The 10408-nt window shown below is 42.8% G+C and overlaps 1 protein-coding gene across 18 annotated transcripts in view; it reads left to right on the top strand.

Annotated features, from left to right (window-relative positions):
• Positions 1 to 907: 907 nt before the first annotated feature.
• The window catches only part of LOC109480899 (eyes absent homolog 1-like), a 120042-nt gene continuing 110541 nt past the window's right edge, over positions 908 to 10408 (top strand). For 13 of the 18 annotated variants that reach the window (XM_019783263.1, XM_019783250.1, XM_019783247.1 and 10 more), the window contains exon 1: positions 8401 to 8638. The gene's annotated coding sequence lies outside the window, so the exon portion shown is untranslated. Of the gene's footprint in view, positions 1067 to 8399; positions 8639 to 10408 lie in introns of those variants that run through there. The other 5 variants (XM_019783254.1, XM_019783248.1, XM_019783259.1 and 2 more) reach the window with 3 other exon arrangements.

The following is a 10408-nucleotide window of genomic DNA, read 5'->3' as shown; positions in this document are numbered from 1 at the left end:
AATTGCCTGAAGCATCCACATGATAGGAAAAGAGAGGAACATTTAAAAGACCTTTGATATGTGGATCTTATTGGAAGTTCCTCGCTGATTACATGACTTTAAAGCTTAGATCATGACTGGTTTCAAATACTTCATTTGCTTAACAATTATTACTTTGATGATAAAAACAAGAGGAAAGATTACTTTGATAAATCTTCCAGCATCTGTCCCTATTTCATAGTTTATAGGTATAACGTTACAATATGACAGAAATTTTCGTGGCTTGGATACTGCACTAGACCTGAACTTTCAGTGCGATCTGCTGTCTATCTAAACTTTTTAGCAATTTGTTTAAACCCTTTTGAAAGGATTGGTCGATAAAAATTACACATATACTGAAGTGGTAAAAAAAGTGGTAGCCAGGTCTTATGTTAGATACCATTTGTCGGATCTAGTAGTTCATGTCGACCTTTAGCATAGTTGGCGATCTTCTACCTGGCTTAAGTACTAGTCTGCACCAAACTAACAACGCGTGTTAAAAAAAAAGGTAAAATTTAGCCAATAGGCAGAATAATTGACTAGCTAGGGAAGTCTAGCCAGCGTAGTGTTCATTTAACCCTATCGCTGACTGACTCTCCTGGCCAACTATTTCCCGTTTTTGTACCGAATTCTAGCATCCGTACCCCCATAGGAAGGCCTGGTGGAGGCTGCATAAGTACAACCATTTTCGATACAGAGATTAAAAAATGTCGACATTCTACACCAACTCTAACATCTCTCACGATAACTTGTGAAAATCGTGCAATTTTGTCAGATATAGGAAACTTACTGCCCAAGGACAAAATGTCGGCTGACTGGCTGTCAATCATCTGGCTGCGGTGTTTATGCCCCCCGACAGGCTCCTCCCCTCCACCTCCCGCCCTGCCGCAGCACCGTTATCTACCTTTCTCTCAGGTACGGACCTACCGTAGCTCCAACACCACACCTGCCCGTTCTCACCTGCGAAAGGCGGGCTCTCTCTCCAGGTAGCTCACCTGAAATCTGTACTTACCTGCGCCTGTGGAGTAGTGCACACCTGAAGACTCAGGTAAGCCAATCCAAGTGTGCCTTACCATGCGGGTTAGCTTACTGGGAGTAATAGTAAACTGTCTGGCCTCGGTCCGCGCTTTGTATTAGTAAACTATTCTGTTGCATCTGACTATACAGGATACCTGTATACCTGCCCGTATATCTGTATTCTGTTGTGGGCATCTGGACGCTTGGTCGGCGACACCCTATCTGCATCTCAAAACTCGGGGATCTCTTTATCTGTGGTCGGAAAATGATATCTTTTGAGACGACAACTAACTGGCCCCACGATACACTCCCTGTTCCAGACGTCATTTTGCTTTTCTCTGTAACTACCAACACCGATGCTTGTCGTGAAATACAGACCGCTGTTGTCTGATGTTTGTGGCGATTTCTCGTCCATCATGATTTCCCGCCATGGATAACACTCGAGGGCACCCAAATCTCCTCACACCTGTCCATCCATGGTTCAACGAATCTTTTCTTATCTTAAAAGCACAACCCTTGATGATAGAACACTTCCTCATTATAGATCTTCGCAAGCAGATTTCAATCATCGTTATTGCAGGCAATACAAACACCTGGGCGCACCTGCTGTTTCCTGTTTAGACACATTTCGCAGTGTGCACAACCCTCGTTAAACGCAGGAATCCATGAATTATTTCGGAGAACGAATATTCACTGCTCAAACAAAACTGTGAAGTGTGTGTAGCAACAGAGCCTTACAAAACTTGAACACCTGTAGCTTTATCACGGTTTACAGACACATGTTCTGTCTGGTAACATTTGTACAGACTATACGTGGTTTCAATATACTTTTATCGAAAGTAAAATAAGCTATGTACTGTCGAGTTTTATATGGTTTCCATATCCTTTTATCGACGTTTTTAAGTATAAGCTATTTTCTCCGCTGAGCTATTTTACTGTTACATCCTTGTTGGATGTTGTAGCGGTTATAAACTATGTGTTTTTTTTAGAAAACTGTAGTCGAAGTGTGCTTTCGAAGCAATCTCACCGACATAACAGTACATAGCACCATTTGCGTTTTCTGCGGTGACACAAGAATATGGGCGTGAAGTGAACTCGAAATTTACAAGAAAATAAACTACAGATGTATTGATGAATACATAAGAACAACTGTTGCATTGCTGTTTGTCCACGCATGTACCCCGAAATACAACTTTTTAGTTTCCGTGCCGTACCAGGAGTGATAAAATTATTCTTTCCGATTAAAAGCTGTAGAGACGATTGTATGAATGGATTAAATCAATATTTTTCAAACATATGCATTTGATGTTAGCAAACGTGTACCGCCTCATTTAAGATTAAAGAAACAAAGACCAGTGATATTACATGTTCTTCCAGGAGCATCGACCTACATGTACGTACATGTAAGTACCGTTTCTCAACTACAAGCGCAACTTGTGGTGAAAATCGCAATACTTCGCTGGCAAAATTGAACAGTTGTAACAATTTTTTGTTTACTTATGGTTTCAAAATTTGTTCTGATCGCGAAGGTGAGTCACTGTCGATTTGTACTAGTATCCATCTGCGGCGAACGTGTGAGGCCAGGTGCGGGACTGCTGGTGCTCCTTTCTCACCAGCAAATATCACCAGAATCCCAGCATTATCATACGGTCTGCGCATCGTAGTTCTGTTCTTCAAAAGTTCTGGAACTATCGAAATCATTGTCCGAACTTACGTGACATTGCTCAGTAAAGTATTGCAGGTGTGTTTCACTAACTTACGCACGACGCATTTGAGAAGAAAAGGAATCACGTACAATCGTTAATACCAGAAGGTCTCTCTAACAGGTAGTAGCTAGAACCTAGGCTCTAGATTACCAGTACCCCCTAACTGGACTGACAGATAGAGATAGCAATTAGCTGCCCTGGAACTAATGAGGCGACATGGAGTACCTTTGCGCCATGGTCAACGCCATTTTCTAGTTCGCTGCAGTTCGTTTGTTGGTTGTTTTGGACAGCTTGTATCCTGAGACGAAAATGGGCCCTCGGAATCCAAAGGACAAACAGAGTTCGGCGCACCGGTAAATTGGCTGAGGTGTCGGGGGCAGGGCGACCCCAGGTAGGTTTGCAATTACGGTGTAGGCTTTCCCGAGGGCCTATTCTTCTGCCTCGGACACTCTAGTTACTGGTGGACTCGGTGACATGTGCTTCGTGTACGTAAGACGGGCGTAAGGTAGCCACCGGGGGTTTGACTTGCCACCCGTTGTCACATTGTGTGGACCATTCGTGAAATTCGTACTAGAGATGTACTGTAGACGCTATATGTATGACCACCTGTTGTAAAACGGTGCACGGTAAGACGAGAACAGGATGACTTTAACCTGTACAGTTGATGTAATTTTATTTCTTACAGAGCAGTCCTCGCATATTGTCGCTATAGGCCGAGACAATTTATGTCCCTTGACGATTCTGTATGATCAGATCAGACCAGCTGATGCCACTCCCTAAGTAAAACACCATAAAAACGGATTTCATGACAGTGATATAGTTACGAAAAGGGTACAGACCAGCCAAAAGAGCGTCAACAGCGATTAACGGAACTTTACTACAAATGTTCATATGTTAAAGATTACAATTGTTGATATGTTAAAGATATTTTGAACAGTTTGAAACTTCAATTTTAGAGGCACAAGAAAACAAGAACAGGTGAAACCATCCTACCGGATGCTCGTCGCCAGTGAAATGCCTGATAAAAAAAAAAAGACCACAAGAAGAAAGCACGCGGTTATCAATAGATATAAAGATGTTCATCTATAGAAAAAGATGAAAGAGTAATAAGAAACAGCCAGGTGACTGGGTCCTAATTTAGCGTGTCGGAGGTGAGGCGGGCGCTGACTGTTCTTCTAGCCGGCGGGAGGCGTGGGCACTACTGAAGACAGCCGGGCTACGCTTCGGTACGAACAAATACTGCGTGCACACAGCGGGAAAAACGCGGTAACGTTTGTAGCAACCTTTCCCACACATCAAAGAAATAGTCATTATTGAAATATCAATTATTTGTGGGGTGCCCAAATAACCCTCGATAGAAGGTCGCGTTAGAACACTTAATTCCAGTCAAATTGATCGACGTTTAAGCCTTCTTCTTTTCAAGTTTAAATGAAATATGATTGATTTTTTTTTACAAAGTAGAAACTCGAAAACCACACTAATCGCATTGTAAAAATGAAGAAAAAAATGCCACGATAACTTAAAGACTTCTGGAAATCTTCTTCTTAATTCTGATATATCATATTCAATTTATACAAAGAAAATACTTTTGTCATGCACGCATATAAACTGAATAAAACATTACATATCATTCAAAGAAATAAGATGACCTCCGGATCCGAAAGGCTTTCAGAATAATGGGAGTTAACTTAAATACATCCCGGGGCCTGTCAACAGGTGCACCAGGACAGGTAGTAACTGATCCCGCAGGAATTCTCACCCTTTCTGCACATCTTACTTATCTGTGAATTTAACAGTTGCACTCCCCTGTCATCCCATGGCCTAGTCACGCGGCCACCAAGGTGACCTGCAATAGAACGTGCTTAATTTTCCGTATAAAAGTGGAACTTAAGGGATACAGAGGTCGACTCATCTGGATGGAAGCTGGTGTGTTGCGCAGGAGGACGGTTATGCCGGCTATACAGATACAGAAGCTGGTGCGTTACGCCGAAGGGCGGTTATACCGGATGTACAGATACAGCTAACCGGCTATACTCGTACCGATACAGGTACAGATTCCCGGGAAAACGGAGTCAGATAACACTGAAAAAGAAAAGTCATGCCCACCACCATCTTTTGATGACCAAAATTGTCATCGGAATTGTTTAGTTTTTTTTCCATGTAAGTAACTCAGAGGAGAAGAAAACTGTAACGTTGATGACACAGAACATACGCGGCACAACTATCCACCCACAGTCACGTCAGATATACATCTCTGACCACAGAACTTCCTGTGGCAACAGGTGAAAAGAAATGGTTCCTCTTCCTCCTCCAAATAAAAGGAGCGGTCTTGTTTTGACAAAGAAAAATGAACAAATACTGAATCGGCCGCCGAAAGAACGCTTTGAATTTGATTTCGCATGACTACTACAAAAGAAACCGCATGCGCGCGGCAGCACAGAGAAATGAAACAAAAAGAAAATGTTCTTTTCATGAGACCAGTGAATTGAAACATAGAATCATTCATCATGTCCCTTTGAAGCATTTCAAAACATCTTATATTTCGAAGGAAAAGTAAGCCCGAAGTTATTTTACATGGTCAGCCTGTTAATTAAAGGCATCCAGTGCAATTTCAGGGTGGCAAAACTGGATTTTCAAAGTCCATTTTCTGGTCATCCTTTTAATACATTAAGTTGAATCAACCCTATCCCATAGCATACTGATATCTGTGAGGTAAAAATGCGCTGTCACTGACAGAAAACTATCATAGGCTAATTCTAGCTATAGTTTTGGATGGTACAAAAAAAATAAAGAGGCGCATCATGTAGCTTGTTTTTGAGCTATTTCAAACACTTTAAGTGTGTGATGATGACGAAAATGTCAATATCAGACATATTTACACATCTAGAATAGTTTTTCGATTTGCCGCCCTGAAACTGCATTGGATGCCTTTAATTTCATCACCCCTCCTTGCAGCGCCCCCTAGCGCCCTAACTGCACAAACAGAAGTGGAATCTTGCCGGGAGCGGATCAAGGGAATTTCAGGCAGTTTCGTTGCCCGTTTGAAGTCGTGCCAAACTCCTGCGCTGCCCTTATCTTCAAGGGGAGTTCCACATACCAGACGTGGTCGGCGTACAGTTTTGGCGGGAAACCGTGTCGGACGTTAAATGTCGTGCTTGAGATCCTGTCAGGCAGTACAGGACGTTATCTTGGGCAAACTGCCTTCCTGTCCTTCTTGCCCACTCCCTCACAGTGCTCCTGACCGACTCCTTCAGAGGAAGATTGCTTCCTGACAGATGACTTGTGATTTCGGCGGGAAACCGCAATCTTGACCTGTTCTCCAAGCAGATCGCACGGTGGCAAGACAGTATCCATTGGCAAGAGGAGAGTCCACTCCATTAGCCACTGGACACTGCCTAAGAAATTGCCACCGTATGATCTGCTTGGAAATTAATCTTGACCGTCGTATGGGACGATGCAGGCAATTGTGCATGGACCTTGTGGGTCCTTGTAGACTAGGATATAATTTTTTCCCAGACAATCAATCTGGTTTGTTGTACGTAATGGGTACTAATACTACTGATTGCTTTCTTAAGTAATTTTGACCGTCGGTATTTTACACTCCCCTCGGCCTCGCCACAATACTTACCACAATACTTACAATTTCAATCTACATCACTTGAAACATTAATCCTTGAGTGTCAACATCACAGCAGTTTGGCAAAACATTGATTTCATTTATTTATTTTACCAGGAAATGCATCGCCATTTACCTACATGTAATTTGCGAGTTTGATTACAATTAAGCAAAGGCCATAAAAGGTAATGAAAATAACACAAAAGCCATCAACAGTTGAGCTGTTCACGAGTTGAAAAATCATGAAAGTTATAATTGATGTATTCACATAAAAAAAGCATGATATTTTGTAATTTTTTTTATAGCTAAGTCAGTAAGTATTTCCTAGATGTCTGGTGCTGGTCTCACTCCTTGCTGAACCCTGTGCCGATTTCCCTAACTCTCTCACCCACCGTCACCCCGACCTAATCTCCTGAGAGCTCTCACATTCCATACATCGTCACCGTGCAATTTTGGCGGGAAAGCGTGTCGGACGGTAACTGGCGCAATTATCGACCAACTCCGTTATCTTTCGCCGTGTCACGCACCGGGTCTCCCGGGTCTGACTTCAAAGTCTCCCGCCAGCCTTCCCACGAGCCGCCTCGGGAAAAATAAAACGCCTTTTACCAGCTTTTTTGTCTGTGATTTATGCGGTTTTCAATCTGTCGGAGCGTTTTTTCACTCAGCCTTGCTTGTTACGCCCAGGGGAATTGCGACTAACTACTTTTGATGGGAATATTAACAGTCGAACGTGACCGTGGGCCGATCAAGTTTCCGAATTATTACTTCTTTCTGTTACACGCCGGTCGATAAAACGCGTCGAACAGTCACCATTTACTACTTGGCAGCATTTTTTTCAGAGGAAATATAGCTATTGAATTTATTCGAACATCATGCGAAAACCTCAAACAAACTTGAAACTTCGTACACAAAAAACAAGCTGAAGTTATGATACTCATGCATTCTGATCGGACTCGACAGCGTGTATACATTTTAGAAATCTTTATCAGAGTTTGTGGAAAGGAGTCCTTCAATCATGAGCAGCGTGTAAAAGTTTGAATGAACAATGATGTGAACATAACGGCGATGTGTAAAAAGTAATGCTTCGATTACTCATCAGATCATTAAGTTGCCGTGAAATGTTTCACGACGCCGAAGTCTTTGGTGGCTGCCGCGAGCAACCCATCAACCTTGGGCACATTGGGGGGAAACACTGCAAGTGGGTTCAAAATTGTAGATTGAAACAGCCGTGCAACTTTTACCTACCTACCTACCTTAGTAGTACTAGTAGTTCAAGCAGATCCTAGGGTGGCAAAAGACAGTATCAAATTGGCCGGGCAGTATCCATTGGCCAGAGATGGTCCAACACGCCACGTCTTTTGCCACCCTAGGATCTGCTTGGAGATCACTAGTACCTAGTCTTATGGCCGACGCGACACTGGTCGTCGGGGACAAGGCAACTTTTGCATGTACCCGAAGGAGATCACGTACTTATAAGGGCGTAACATTGAAAAAAAAAACAATAATTAGATAATAGGTTGGTAAGATAAATAAATAGATAGATAAAACACTTAGCAATTGGTTTGTAATTAATTCATTACCATCTGACTTGTAAGACCTAGTATACAATATAATCCTCATTGAATCATCCAGTGCTAGTGCAAATCAGACTTTAAAAAAATCAAATTTGATACTTAGTACATTAGCGCTTGTGTTCCGAACTCCATTTTTGTCTGACTACATCCTCAGGCAACTCATTGATGCAAATCATTTCCACCCTAAAAGAGACATATTTTCATTTTTCTCGTATCTCCATGGTATGGCCATTGCTTATTTTGCTTAAAAAACTCCTCTAAGTTCTCTTTCCTCTCCTTCTTTCTCAGTTTGTGTATTATTATTTCTCTTTTGGTATGGATTCCACGAATAAAATTCGTATCGCTTCCGATGTGGTAGCCTCCTCCAGTAACAAAGTATTGTATAGCTCATGCAGTACTACTCACAGCGGCGCTGCCCGAGGAAACTACTTTGTTTACCGGGGGTGAAGCGTCCAAAGCAAAACAATATCAGTCCGCCTGTGTTTCTGTCCCGTGGATCCTTGCGCGCGCGGGTCGAGGAATGGCGAAATTTTAGAAAATTTTCTGAACAGAATTCTGGATTTCTTTGCGTTTTTAGGTAAATCCTGGCTCTGATCAGTCGAACTGACCATACCGGGACGTTACTGAAGATCCTAGCCGGCTACAGGAGCCACAGGAAGGCTGCATAGGGTTCGTGACAGCGTGTGGAAGCCGAGAAGCAGAGCGAGGTGAGTGAGGTCTCGACGTCTCAGGCAAGGGAGGGCTGAACCTGTTGTGAAGCGCGCTTCGCAAGCCTGGGGTTTTCTATATTGTCACGAGATTTGTTACCCATCTTCTGGATTATTTACAAGTGTTTATAGTCTCTGTCATCTCATGGTCTCATCAGTCTGGTCGTGTAGGTCGAAGGGCGCTCAGAAATCACATTTATTGGAACGCGTGTTCGGTTTGCCGGCATACAGGTACAGTAAATGGGACGGTCCGCTATGTTGCGTTGCTACCGTGAAAAAGTTAGTAACGTAACTTTCTGATCCTTCAGAAATTATCTATTCTTAAAGGTTCTTGTGCAGATCTAACCCCTGACTTACTTGGCTCGGGGTTTGTAGGACGAATGCAAATCTGCCGAGAACTTCTGCAGGCAATGCAGCTTCGCTTCCCGAAGCTGTCATTCACCATCATGACCCGCCATGTCTTCCTTCCACTGCAGACGACGCGCCACCAACTTTGGATGTTTTTGTGGGATTTTTAAGGGATCTTGTTGGATTTAGGGAGATTTCTGCCTAGCCTGTGTGAAACTGGGACAATTAAGGAGTAAACAAGAGCGTGGGAAGGCATACAGACTTTGCAAACGAATCTACAGTCAATCAAAAACCATGAGTTCCGCTATCTCAAGCGAGTAAAATATGTGTGCACTTGTAGCTGTGTGGAAGTAAGAAAATAAGTTCGCTCGGCCTTTTCACTATTGTACATTGTTTAGGCGGCTTAAGTTTGGATTATGGGCAACTTGTAAATACAAGGATTTATGATATCTTTTTATCTACAGTGTTCTTGTAAAATGTGAGTTGGTTTTTGTTCTGAATGGGCTCTACACAAATGGTAGCGAGCACGTGTGCCCGCCCGTCCCGCTAGATTGTCAAGTGCCGGCGGCTGTCAAAACAAAGTTTTCTTTCTTCCAGAGGCCCGGGTCGGCCCGCTCAGTTCCTAACGTTTCCTCTTCCCTCTCTACCTTCAGCATTTCCTCAACATCGTCTCCAAATGTCGTGCAGGAGAGGTAGAAAATGTGAAGTTTCTGTGCGGACGGAAATAGGGACAGTGTTTGTAATTGGAGAGGGAGGCAAAGTTTGAACAGTACTGCTGTCAAAACAAGAAGCCCTCTCTTGATGAACCTCAGGCAGACTGGCGCAGAAATGGCCAATTGTTGCTCGGGCATTTTCGGTATTTTTGTCCCCATAAAAGCACAAAGACGAAGTCAATGTATTATTTAAGATGAAGTGAAAGCATGTGTATGCTGCATGCATGCTCTAGTGGTTAATTAGAATAGGCCCATTTAGCCTTATAATGACATTTTTTTGTAAGTTATTAATCAAGGTCATGAAGTAGTAAGCTGTGAAAAAAAAATATAATCAAACGTAAGTCGGATGATAGTCATAACATGAACCAAGTAGCAGATGTACCAAAATTTCTGTCTTTTGGTAGCATCTTATTTTATTCTAGGGAGGTATGTGTGTACCTACTCACTCCAGGGTGGTTCCAGCTTGCATAGGTCAGAATGTTATACTGGTCTTCTTGTCCCAGATGAGAAAAAGAATGAAGATGGGGAACGGGGGTGTCTTTCTGTGTATGTCCTTGTAAAGACATGCCGAAAATATTGAAAAACCATAGTGCCTAAAGGGCTTCAGCTGGCAGCTACTGTATACAAACATTCAAACACCAACCTTGGTGGAAGGTCAGATAGTTGGGAGTTTTAGCAAGGTGCAACAAGGACACACTATAGTACTAGT

This window comes from Branchiostoma belcheri, unplaced genomic scaffold (assembly GCF_001625305.1).
Source record: "Branchiostoma belcheri isolate BF01 breed outbred unplaced genomic scaffold, Haploidv18h27 scaffold53, whole genome shotgun sequence".
NCBI classification, from domain to species: domain Eukaryota; kingdom Metazoa; phylum Chordata; class Leptocardii; order Amphioxiformes; family Branchiostomatidae; genus Branchiostoma; species Branchiostoma belcheri.
The sequence above is the reverse complement of the archived record's forward strand: the minus strand, read 5'-3'. Positions and strand labels throughout refer to the sequence as shown.